Source organism: Bacillus rossius, assembly GCF_032445375.1.
Source record: "Bacillus rossius redtenbacheri isolate Brsri chromosome 4 unlocalized genomic scaffold, Brsri_v3 Brsri_v3_scf4_1, whole genome shotgun sequence".
Classification (NCBI taxonomy): Eukaryota; Metazoa; Arthropoda; class Insecta; order Phasmatodea; family Bacillidae; genus Bacillus; species Bacillus rossius.
Genome location: NW_026962010.1, coordinates 24,549,019 through 24,560,725, shown reverse-complemented (window position 1 = coordinate 24,560,725; position 11,707 = coordinate 24,549,019).

Sequence of the window (11,707 nt, the reverse complement as noted above, 5' to 3'; positions counted from 1 at the left end):
TAAAACCTGAAAAATAGTTAGAAAAATAGTGTATACCGTACAGATATTTTTATAGTTTTTTTTTTTTTTTTTTTTTTTTTTTGCAATTTTCATTCCCAAGTTATTATTTTAATCAATTGACACGAACCCCGCTACCTCCGTGTGAATTTAGTAATATTATGTTCTGTCCGGAATATCGGGGTAGGTTCGGCCTTGTGGCGGGAGGCAAAGGTTCGACGCAGCAGCCCCCCCCCGAGCTGTTTAGGCCATTCGGGACGCCTGATAACTCCAAGAATACACCGTGTTATAACTTATTAATTTAATCCGGTTCAACCCTTTACAAGGTGATACCCCTCCTGGCCGTAACGGTTGTCCCGAAACGAATCGTCACACGCGCGGCCACGCTCTCAGTGGCGGCTCGTGATTTTATTACCCGGTAAGGTCATTCAGTTTTGACACGACATGATGATTACCTATACGAACCCTAAACATAACACAACTAGAACCCTAAACAAGTTCACAAATCACAATAACATTTACGTAATACACTAGGCTAGGATCGTGTAGGCCCGCTACTCCGGTGACGCGACATGAGTCCTAAAACTGTCCCAGATACTGAGGCGTTAGAGAGTTTGTTACGTAGTGCCTACTGGCTGCCTCGTGCGGGCTAAAACTACGTAGCCGACTGGCTAAGATATCACGTGAAGCGCCGACGGACCATTTTACAGTACTTATACAGTACTTGCATATGTCGTAGCGCACTCGTCTTGGAGCACAAATTAATTAAGTTACATACCACACGGTAAATCGAGGCCGACCACGGATCTGAAGGAAAATGTTTTAAGAATTGATTAACTTTGGTAAACTACATGTCGGTGAAAATAAAGAAAATGCTGGTCCGGTGACGCGCGGAGGCTGCCGGCCTCTGTGAGCTCCGGAAGGATACTGCCGCCCTCACCGCGCGCGACCCCCCTCCCCGCCAGTCATCCCGCGGAAAACGCGTGATTTTCGCGGGAAACTGAACCGGCCAGGTTCGGAACAAGTCGCACGGTGAAACATAATTTTGGAAAATATAAAGTGTTAAACAATGAAAATAAAGTCTAATATGTTCCTGTGGAAAAAAATACATAAACACTCTTGTAGTTCGGCGGAGGGATATGCCACACCCGGCCGGTCTCCTCCGCTAACGTGGCACTAATTACGTGGCGTTCGCGCCGTTGCACTTCCTACACTCCGGTGCGCGCCCGAGCGCGTTCGGTGCACACGCTTTCGTGAGACGTTGATGAGGCATATCGGTCTATGCGACATAGAGGAGCATTGGCGGTCGGCGTCACAATGTAAGTTTATTTTTAAGCATTAATTTCGCAGTATTATGAGTGTGTGGAGGTAAATTCCCAGTATTTTATAAAAAGTGAAAAATTCAAGTTTGCACCCAAAACCACATAGAAATTTGCATAAAAATCAGCATTTTCACAAATGCAGTAATTGCATGTCCTTAGTCATGGCTATTGTCACTTTCCTTTTTTACAGTCCTTACCTTCAGTTGATTGAAGCAAAAACAATTTTCAATATTTTCTGCCCTGAAATCATTTTCATATTAATTTAACACAAACAAAAATGTTCAACAAAGACAAAAACAAAAAAACCTCTTCCAAATTACTAGTTTCATTTGACATTTTTAACATAAACCTTTTTATATGTATGTATATTTATTAAAGCCTGTAGGTAAGTCATTATTGAACTTATTTTAATCAAGTTTTCTATCGTCCGGTTTTTTGGGTTTTATCAAGATGGAGAGGTATAAGGAGAATTATCTGTGCAAATGAGTTTCTCATATGTTGCATACACTTATGTAGTATTCCATTTTTTTCTGTGAAGACAGATTAACACATCCCTGGTAAACACTTCCTTTCGACTTCATGATGGCTATGTTTTTCCGGGTAATGAATATTCATCTTTGAGTTTATTTTGCCCACCTCAACACCACCCTTTGTTAGACTGTAAAGAGCTCTCCTGTTAATTCATCAGTTTTGTTGCTACTGTGTCCTCTTACTTCATTAGTTTTGTTGCCACTGTGACCTGTTACTTCATTAGTTTTGTTGCCAATGTGAAACGTGAATTACACCAGCTGCTCGTGTTTTTCTTAGGAAATGTGACACTAATTCACCAGTTGGTAAAAATGCAAACAAACGTTTGTATTTTGGTCTTCTTTTGGTATTTACAAGCACAAGAGGAATAGCTTTCTTATTATTTCTCAACATACCAATTATTTAGTGCTCACCTCTAAAAGTTCACTCGGTAGTTCCGTTGTGATATTTTGTCTCTTAATTTTTACTGGAGAAATAATAAACTTCACTACACTGCCTCTAGTGTTGATGCATTTATTGGTCCTTCAGGCTACTTGTTAGCTTATATTTATTAATTAATCTTGTAAAACTCAAAGAATCAACCAAAGCATACACTTGGATGCCATACTTGGCTGGTTTGTTTAGAATATACTGTTTGAACTGGCAGCGTTCTCTGAATGCCTCCAGAATTTGGTCAACTGCGTGTTCACCCACTTAATAATTATCTTTACTGTAAAAAAAACTTTTAAAATATGTTTCTTACTGGAAAAGGAGCTTCCAACACTCAAAAATAGTTTTAGCACTTTTTGCTACAGAATTTACCCCAGCAGGGTTTGTATGCCTCCTTAATATCTTTAAAAAGTTCTTAATTTTTCGTGGAGGACTTTCAAAGGCCTTTATTCAATACAGTTTACTAAGAATCCGTAACAACTCCTTAATTAAGACTGAGCATGTGCAAGTAATGGATATATCCGGGTATATTATTGTGCTTTTATTTCTGACTTGGCAGCAAACAACGCTTTGTGCATATGCAGTACAATCGAGGCATTTCAGGCCATGTGATTAGATTTTATGTGTAAAAAAATGAACTCATTTTTCGTATATAATTTTGGATATAAATTTAAGATAGACACTATGCTTGGGTTATTTATGTGTTCCAGAGATAATTCTGGACAATAGTGGCTTATCTGTAAGATTGAAATTACAAACAAATAGTTAATAGACCAAAAATAATTTTAACATTGTTATTATTTTACGGGATTTTGGTGGTGTTAAAAATATTATCTAACTCTTGGTCGTGGTGAATGTGATTAAGTATAGGTGTCCTTAAACACTCCTTAATTGTTGATTGCACGAGAGAATAGGAACCATGTCCAAGAGGATGGAGTACATGCGGTGTTTCCTTGTTCGCATGTTAGGACGAGGATGGTGTATTGACCACTCTGTTGTCCTTTCCTGAATATACAGGCAGAATAGCAGAAGGAATATCCAAATACTCTTAGCTTTTGGAGTACTTAACACACGACTGTTTGGTTGCTGTATTACATCATTACTTACACCATTTTCAGAATGGCTGTTATGATGATCATCTTGGTTGTTGAATTGCTCATCATCCTGAAGCCAAAAGAGAGATTATTTGTTATCATATGATGGATAGTTATTAAAACTCTATACTTGTTGAGAATATATACTATTATATATTTATCATATATAATAGCTGAAGATAAGCACATAACATTATTTATTAGTTACCTTCTTTTCCCGATCCTGCTAGTTTCTGTAAACCTAACTACAATTTTTCTCCCTCAACTCATTTTCATGAAATACATTCCCGGATCACTACACAAAAGATTAACGGAATTTGTAGTGTTAAGTACTAACATTATCAACTGGTAAAGGGATGAGGACACCAGAGAACATAACTTTTTCAATGAGGCATCATTCCTTGAAACCAGCATTGTTATTTTGAGATCAATCACAGAAGCCTCGAAGACTCGGGAATAACGGTGTCGTGTAATGTTGCAGTGTTGGGCCAGAGCAACTATGCAGACACTCCGCAGGCGCTCATGGCACAGTCCCTCCTGCGCTCCAGAGCAGGTGTCGACACCAGTGCCTCTAGTACGGGACAGCGACACCCACAACGCTCCATCGCAGCAGGCGGTTCTTGTGACTAGCGCACTGCAGTGCAGTGACGTTATAGAGCAGGTGTCGACACCAGTGCCTCTCAGTACGGGACAGCGACACCCACAACGCTCCATCGCAGCAGGCGGTTCTTGTGACTAGCGCACTGCAGTGCAGTGACGTTATAGAGCAGGTGTCTACACCAGTGCCTCTCAGTACAGGACAACGTCGCACACAACGCACCATCGCAGCAGGCGGTTCTTTTGACTAGCACACTGTGGTGCAGTGACGTCATAAAGCAGGTATCGACACCAGTGCCTCTCAGTACAGGACAACGACACACACAACGCTCCATCGCAGCAGGCGGTTCTTATGAATAGCACACTGTGGTGCAGTGACGTTATAAAGCAGGTGTCGACACCAGTGCCTCTCAGTACGGGACAGCGAAACCCAGAACGCTCCATCGCAGCAGGCGGTTCTTGTGACTAGCGCACTGCAGTGCAGTGACGTTATAGAGCAGGTGTCGACACCAGTGCCTCTCAGTACGGGACAGCGACACCCACAAAGCTCCATCGCAGCAGGCGGTTCTTGTGACTAGCGCACTGCAGTGCAGTGACGTTATAGAGCAGGTGTCTACACCAGTGCCTCTCAGTACAGGACAACGTCGCACACAACGCACCATCGCAGCAGGCGGTTCTTTTGACTAGCACACTGTGGTGCAGTGACGTCATAAAGCAGGTATCGACACCAGTGCCTCTCAGTACAGGACAACGACACACACAACGCTCCATCGCAGCAGGCGGTTCTTATGAATAGCACACTGTGGTGCAGTGACGTTATAAAGCAGGTGTCGACACCAGTGCCTCTCAGTACGGGACAGCGAAACCCAGAACGCTCCATCGCAGCAGGCGGTTCTTGTGACTAGCGCACTGCAGTGCAGTGACGTTATAGAGCAGGTGTCTACACCAGTGCCTCTCAGTACAGGACAACGTCACACACAACGCACCATCGCAGCAGGCGGTTCTTTTGACTAGCACACTGTGGTGCAGTGACGTTATAAAGCAGGTGTCGACACCAGTGCCTCTCAGTACAGGACAACGTCACACACAACGCACCATCGCAGCAGGCGGTTCTTTTGACTAGCACACTGTGGTGCAGTGACGTTATAGAGCAGGTGTCGACACCAGTGCCTCTCAGGACGGGACAGTGACACCCACAACGCTCCATCGCAGCAGGCGGTTCTTGTGACTAGCACACTGCAGTTCAGTGACGTTATAGAACAGGTGTCGACACCAGTGCCTCTCAGTACGGGACAGCAACACCCACAACGCTCCATCGCAGCAGGCGGTTCTTGTGACTAGCACACTGCAGTGCAGTGACGTTATAGAGCAGGGTTCGACACCAGTGCCTCTCAGTACGGGACCGCGGCACCCACAACGCTCCATCGCAGCAGGCGGTTCTTGAGACTAGCACACTGTGGTGCAGTGACGTTATAGAGCAGGTGTCGACACCAGTGCCTCTCAGTACGGGACAGCGACACCTACAAAGCTCCATCGCAGCAGGCGGTTCTTGTGACTAGCACACTGTGGTGCAGTGACGTTATAGAGCAGGTGTCGACACCAGTGCCTCTCAGTACGGGACAGCGACACCCACAACGCTCCATCGCAGCAGGCGGTTCTTGTGACTAGCACACTGCAGTACAGTGACGTTATAGAGCAGGTGTCGACACCAGTGCCTCTCAGTACGGGACAGCGACACCCACAACGCTCCATCGCAGCAGGCGGTTCTTGAGACTAGCACACTGTGGTGCAGTGACGTTATAGAGCAGGTGTCGACACCAGTGCCTCTCAGTACGGGACAGCGACACCTACAAAGCTCCATCGCAGCAGGCGGTTCTTGTGACTAGCACACTGTGGTGCAGCGACGTTATAGAGCAGGTGTCGACACCAGTGCCTCTCAGTACGGGACACCGACACCCACAACGCTCCATCGCAGCAGGCGGTTCTTGTGACTAGCACACTGCAGTGCAGTGACGTTATAGAGCAGGTGTCGACACCAGTGCCTCTCAGTACGGGACAGCAACACCCACAACGCTCCATCGCAGCAGGTGGTTCTTGTGACTAGCACACTGCAGTTCAGTGACGTTATAGAGCAGGTGTCGACACCAGTGCCTCTCAGTAAGGGACAGCGACACCCACAACGCTCCATCGCAGCAGGCGGTTCTTGTGACTAGCGCACTGCAGTGCAGTGACGTTATATACCAGGTGTCGACACCAGTGCCTCTCAGTACGGGACAGCGGAACCCACAACACTCCATCGCAGCAGGCGGTAATTGTGACTAGCACACTGCAGTTCGGTGACGTTATAGAGCAGGTGTCGACACCAGTGCCTCTCAGTACGGGACAGCGACACCCACAACGCTCCATCGCAGCAGGCGGTTCTTGTGACTAGCACACTGTGGTGCAGTGACGTTATAGAGCAGGTGTCGACACCAGTGACTCTCAGTACGGGACAGCAACACCCACAACGCTCCATCGCAGCAGGAGGTTCTTGTGACTAGCGCACTGCAGTGCAGTGATGTTATAGACCAGGTGTCGACACCAGTGCCTCTCAGTACGGGACAGCGACACCCACAACGCTCCATCGCAGCAGGCGGTAATTGTGACTAGCACACTGCAGTTCGGTGACGTTATAGAGCAGGTGTCGACACCAGTGCCTCTCAGTACGGGACAGCAACACCCACAACGCTCCATCGCAGCAGGAGGTTCTTGTGACTAGCGCACTGCAGTGCAGTGACGTTATATACCAGGTGTCGACACCAGTGCCTCTCAGTACGGGACAGCGGAACCCACAACACTCCATCGCAGCAGGCGGTAATTGTGACTAGCACACTGCAGTTCGGTGACGTTATAGAGCAGGTGTCGACACCAGTGCCTCTCAGTACGGGACAGCGACACCCACAACGCTCCATCGCAGCAGGCGGTTCTTGTGACTAGCACACTGTGGTGCAGTGACGTTATAGAGCAGGTGTCGACACCAGTGCCTCTCAGTACGGGACAGCAACACCCACAACGCTCCATCGCAGCAGGAGGTTCTTGTGACTAGCGCACTGCAGTGCAGTGACGTTATAGACCAGGTGTCGACACCAGTGCCTCTCAGTACGGGACAGCGACACCCACAACGCTCCATCGCAGCAGGCGGTAATTGTGACTAGCACACTGCAGTTCGGTGACGTTATAGAGCAGGTGTCGACACCAGTGCCTCTCTGTACAGGACAGCAACACCCACAACGCTCCATCGCAGCAGGAGTTTCTTGTGACTAGCGCACTGCAGTGCAGTGACGTTATAGAGCAGGTGTCGAAACCAGTGCCTCTCAGTACGGGACAGCGGCACCCACAACGCTCCATCGCAGCAGGCCGTTCTTGTGACTAGCACACTGTGGTGCAGTGACGTTATAGGGCAGGTGTCGACACCAGTGCCTCTCAGTACGGGACAGCGACACCAACAACGCTCCATCGCAGCAGGCTGTTCTTGTGACTAGCACACTGTGGTGCAGTGACGTTATAGAGCAGGTGTCGACACCAGTGCCTCTCAGTACGGGACAGCGACACCCACAACGCTCCATCGCAGCAGGCGGTTCTTGTGACTAGCACACTGTGGTGCAGTGACGTTATAGAGCAGGTGTCAACACCAGTGCCTCTCAGTACGGGACAGCAACACCCACAACGTTCCATCGCAGCAGGCGGTTCTTGTGGCTAGCGCACTGTGGTGCAGTGACGTTATAGAGCAGGTGTCGACACCAGTGCCTCTCAGTACGGGACACCGACACCCACAACGCTCCATCGCAGCAGGCGGTTCTTGTGACTAGCGCACTGCAGTGCAGTGACGTTATAAAGCAGGTGTCGACACCAGTGCCTCTCAGTACGGGACAGCGACACCCACAACGCTCCATCGCAGCAGGCGGTTCTTGTGACTAGCACACTGCAGTGCAGTGACGTTATAGAGCAGGTGTCGACACCAGTGCCTCTCAGTACGGGACAGTGACACCCACAACGCTCCATCGCAGCAGGCGGTTCTTGTGACTAGCACACTGTGGTGCAGTGACGTTATAGAGCAGGTGTCGACACCAGTGCCTCTCAGTACGGGACAGCAACACCCACAACGCTCCATCGCAGCAGGAGGTTCTTGTGACTAGCGCACTGCATTGCAGTGACGTTATACACCAGGTGTCGACACCAGTGCCTCTCAGTACGGGACAACGACACCTACAAAGCTCCATCGCAGCAGGCGGTTCTTGTGACTAGCGCACTGCAGTGCAGTGACGTTATAGAGCAGGTGTCGACACCAGTGCCTCTCAGTACGGGACAGCAACACCCACAACGCTCCATCGCAGCAGGCTGTTCTTGTGACTAGCACACTGTGGTGCAGTGACGTTATAGAGCAGGTGTCGACACCAGTGCCTCTCAGTACGGGACAGCGACACCAACAACGCTCCATCGCAGCAGGCTGTTCTTGTGACTAGCACACTGTGGTGCAGTGACGTTATAGAGCAGGTGTCGACACCAGTGCCTCTCAGTACGGGACAACGACACCTACAAAGCTCCATCGCAGCAGGCGGTTCTTGTGACTAGCGCACTGCAGTGCAGTGACGTTATAGAGCAGGTGTCGACACCAGTGCCTCTCAGTACGGGACAGCAACACCCACAACGCTCCATCGCAGCAGGCTGTTCTTGTGACTAGCACACTGTGGTGCAGTGACGTTATAGAGCAGGTGTCGACACCAGTGCCTCTCAGTACGGGACAGCAACACCCACAACGCTCCATCGCAGCAGGCTGTTCTTGTGACTAGCACACTGTGGTGCAGTGACGTTATAGAGCAGGTGTCGACACCAGTGCCTCTCAGTACGGGACAGCGACACCAACAACGCTCCATCGCAGCAGGCTGTTCTTGTGACTAGCACACTGTGGTGCAGTGACGTTATAGAGCAGGTGTCGACACCAGTGCCTCTCAGTACGGGACAACGACACCTACAAAGCTCCATCGCAGCAGGCGGTTCTTGTGACTAGCGCACTGCAGTGCAGTGACGTTATAGAGCAGGTGTCGACACCAGTGCCTCTCAGTACGGGACAGCAACACCCACAACGCTCCATCGCAGCAGGCTGTTCTTGTGACTAGCACACTGTGGTGCAGTGACGTTATAGAGCAGGTGTCGACACCAGTGCCTCTCAGTACGGGACAGCGACACCAACAACGCTCCATCGCAGCAGGCTGTTCTTGTGACTAGCACACTGTGGTGCAGTGACGTTATAGAGCAGGTGTCGACACCAGTGCCTCTCAGTACGGGACAACGACACCTACAAAGCTCCATCGCAGCAGGCGGTTCTTGTGACTAGCGCACTGCAGTGCAGTGACGTTATAGAGCAGGTGTCGACACCAGTGCCTCTCAGTACGGGACAGCAACACCCACAACGCTCCATCGCAGCAGGAGGTTCTTGTGACTAGCGCACTGCATTGCAGTGACGTTATACACCAGGTGTCGACACCAGTGCCTCTCAGTACGGGACAGCGACACCCACAACGCTCCATCGCAGCAGGCGGTAATTGTGACTAGCACACTGCAGTTCGGTGACGTTATAGAGCAGGTGTCGACACCAGTGCCTCTCTGTACAGGACAGCAACACCCACAACGCTCCATCGCAGCAGGAGTTTCTTGTGACTAGCGCACTGCAGTGCAGTGACGTTATAGAGCAGGTGTCGACACCAGTGCCTCTCAGTACGGGACAACGACACCTACAAAGCTCCATCGCAGCAGGCGGTTCTTGTGGCTAGCGCACTGCAGTGCAGTGACGTTATAGAGCAGGTGTCGACACCAGTGCCTCTCAGTACGGGACAACGACACCTACAAAGCTCCATCGCAGCAGGCGGTTCTTGTGACTAGCGCACTGTGGTGCAGTGACGTTATAGGGCAGGTGTCGACACCAGTGCCTCTCAGTACGGGACAGCGACACCAACAACGCTCCATCGCAGCAGGCGGTTCTTGTGACTAGCACACTGTGGTGCAGTGACGTTATAGGGCAGGTGTCGACACCAGTGCCTCTCAGTACGGGACAGCGACACCAACAACGCTCCATCGCAGCAGGCTGTTCTTGTGACTAGCACACTGTGGTGCAGTGACGTTATAGAGCAGGTGTCGACACCAGTGCCTCTCAGTACGGGACAGCAACACCCACAACGCTCCATCGCAGCAGGCTGTTCTTGTGACTAGCACACTGTGGTGCAGTGACGTTATAGAGCAGGTGTCGACACCAGTGCCTCTCAGTACGGGACAACGACACCTACAGGGCTCCATCGCAGCAGGCGGTTCTTGTGACTAGCACACTGTGGTGCAGTGACGTTATAGAGCAGGTGTCGACACCAGTGCCTCTCAGTACGGGACAGCGACACCTACAACGCTCCATCGCAGCAGGCGGTAATTATGACTAGCACACTGCAGTTCGGTGACGTTATAGAGCAGGTGTCGACACCAGTGCCTCTCTGTACAGGACAGCAACACCCACAACGCTCCATCGCAGCAGGGGTTTCTTGTGACTAGCGCACTGCAGTGCAGTGACGTTATAGAGCAGGTGTCGACACCAGTGCCTCTCAGTACGGGGAGCGGCACCCACAACGCTCCATCGCAGCAGGCGGTTCTTGTGACTAGCACACTGTGGTGCAGTGACGTTATAGGGCAGGTGTCGACACCAGTGCCTCTCAGTACGGGACAGCGACACCAACAACGCTCCATCGCAGCAGGCTGTTCTTGTGACTAGCACACTGTGGTGCAGTGACGTTATAGGGCAGGTGTCGACACCAGTGCCTCTCAGTACGGGACAGCGACACCCACAACGCTCCATCTCAGCAGGCGGTTCTTGTGACTAGTGCACTGCAGTGCAGTGACGTTATAGAGCAGGTGTCGACACCAATGCCTCTCAGTACGGGACAGCGACACCCACAACGTTCCATCGCAGCAGGCGGTTCTTGTGACTAGCGCACTGTGGTGCAGTGACGTTATAGAGCAGGTGTCGACACCAGTGCCTCTCAGTACGGGACAGCAACACCCACAACGTTCCATCGCAGCAGGCGGTTATTGTGACTAGCGCACTGTGGTGCAGTGACGTTATAGAGCAGGTGTCGACACCAGTGCCTCTCAGTACGGGACAGCAACACCCACAATGCTCCATCGCAGCAGGCGGTTCTTGTGACTAGCGCACTGTGGTGCAGTGACGTTATAGAGCAGGTGTCGACACCAGTGCGGCAAGTCTAAACTGTGAAAACAATGACTGGTATATATTTATAACGGTACGGAGAATGTTGCTTTACTTTTACAGGAAACAATAAGGGATTTTTTAATTGGAATGATTATGCAAGTTTGGAATAAAAACATATATAGAAAGTTGAGATATGATTTTAAGGTCTAAAAATAAACGGCCAATGAATGGCCTCAAACGCCCGCTAAACGAGATATTATGTTTATAGTATACTGCTTTATCATTTTCTGTGTATAACAACACACATTTGAATTTTATATCTGTATTAATTCTTGTGTTTACTTGAATTAAATCGAAATATCTAAATTCTAGTTTGATTGAAAAATCAATAAAAAAAATAGCGTAAATCATCGCAGAGACTGTTTTGATTGGCCCGTGCGTCACTACGGCTCAGGTTTACGCTGCGGACGACGATAGATGGCAGCACTATTTTTTTTCCACACATGAAGTGA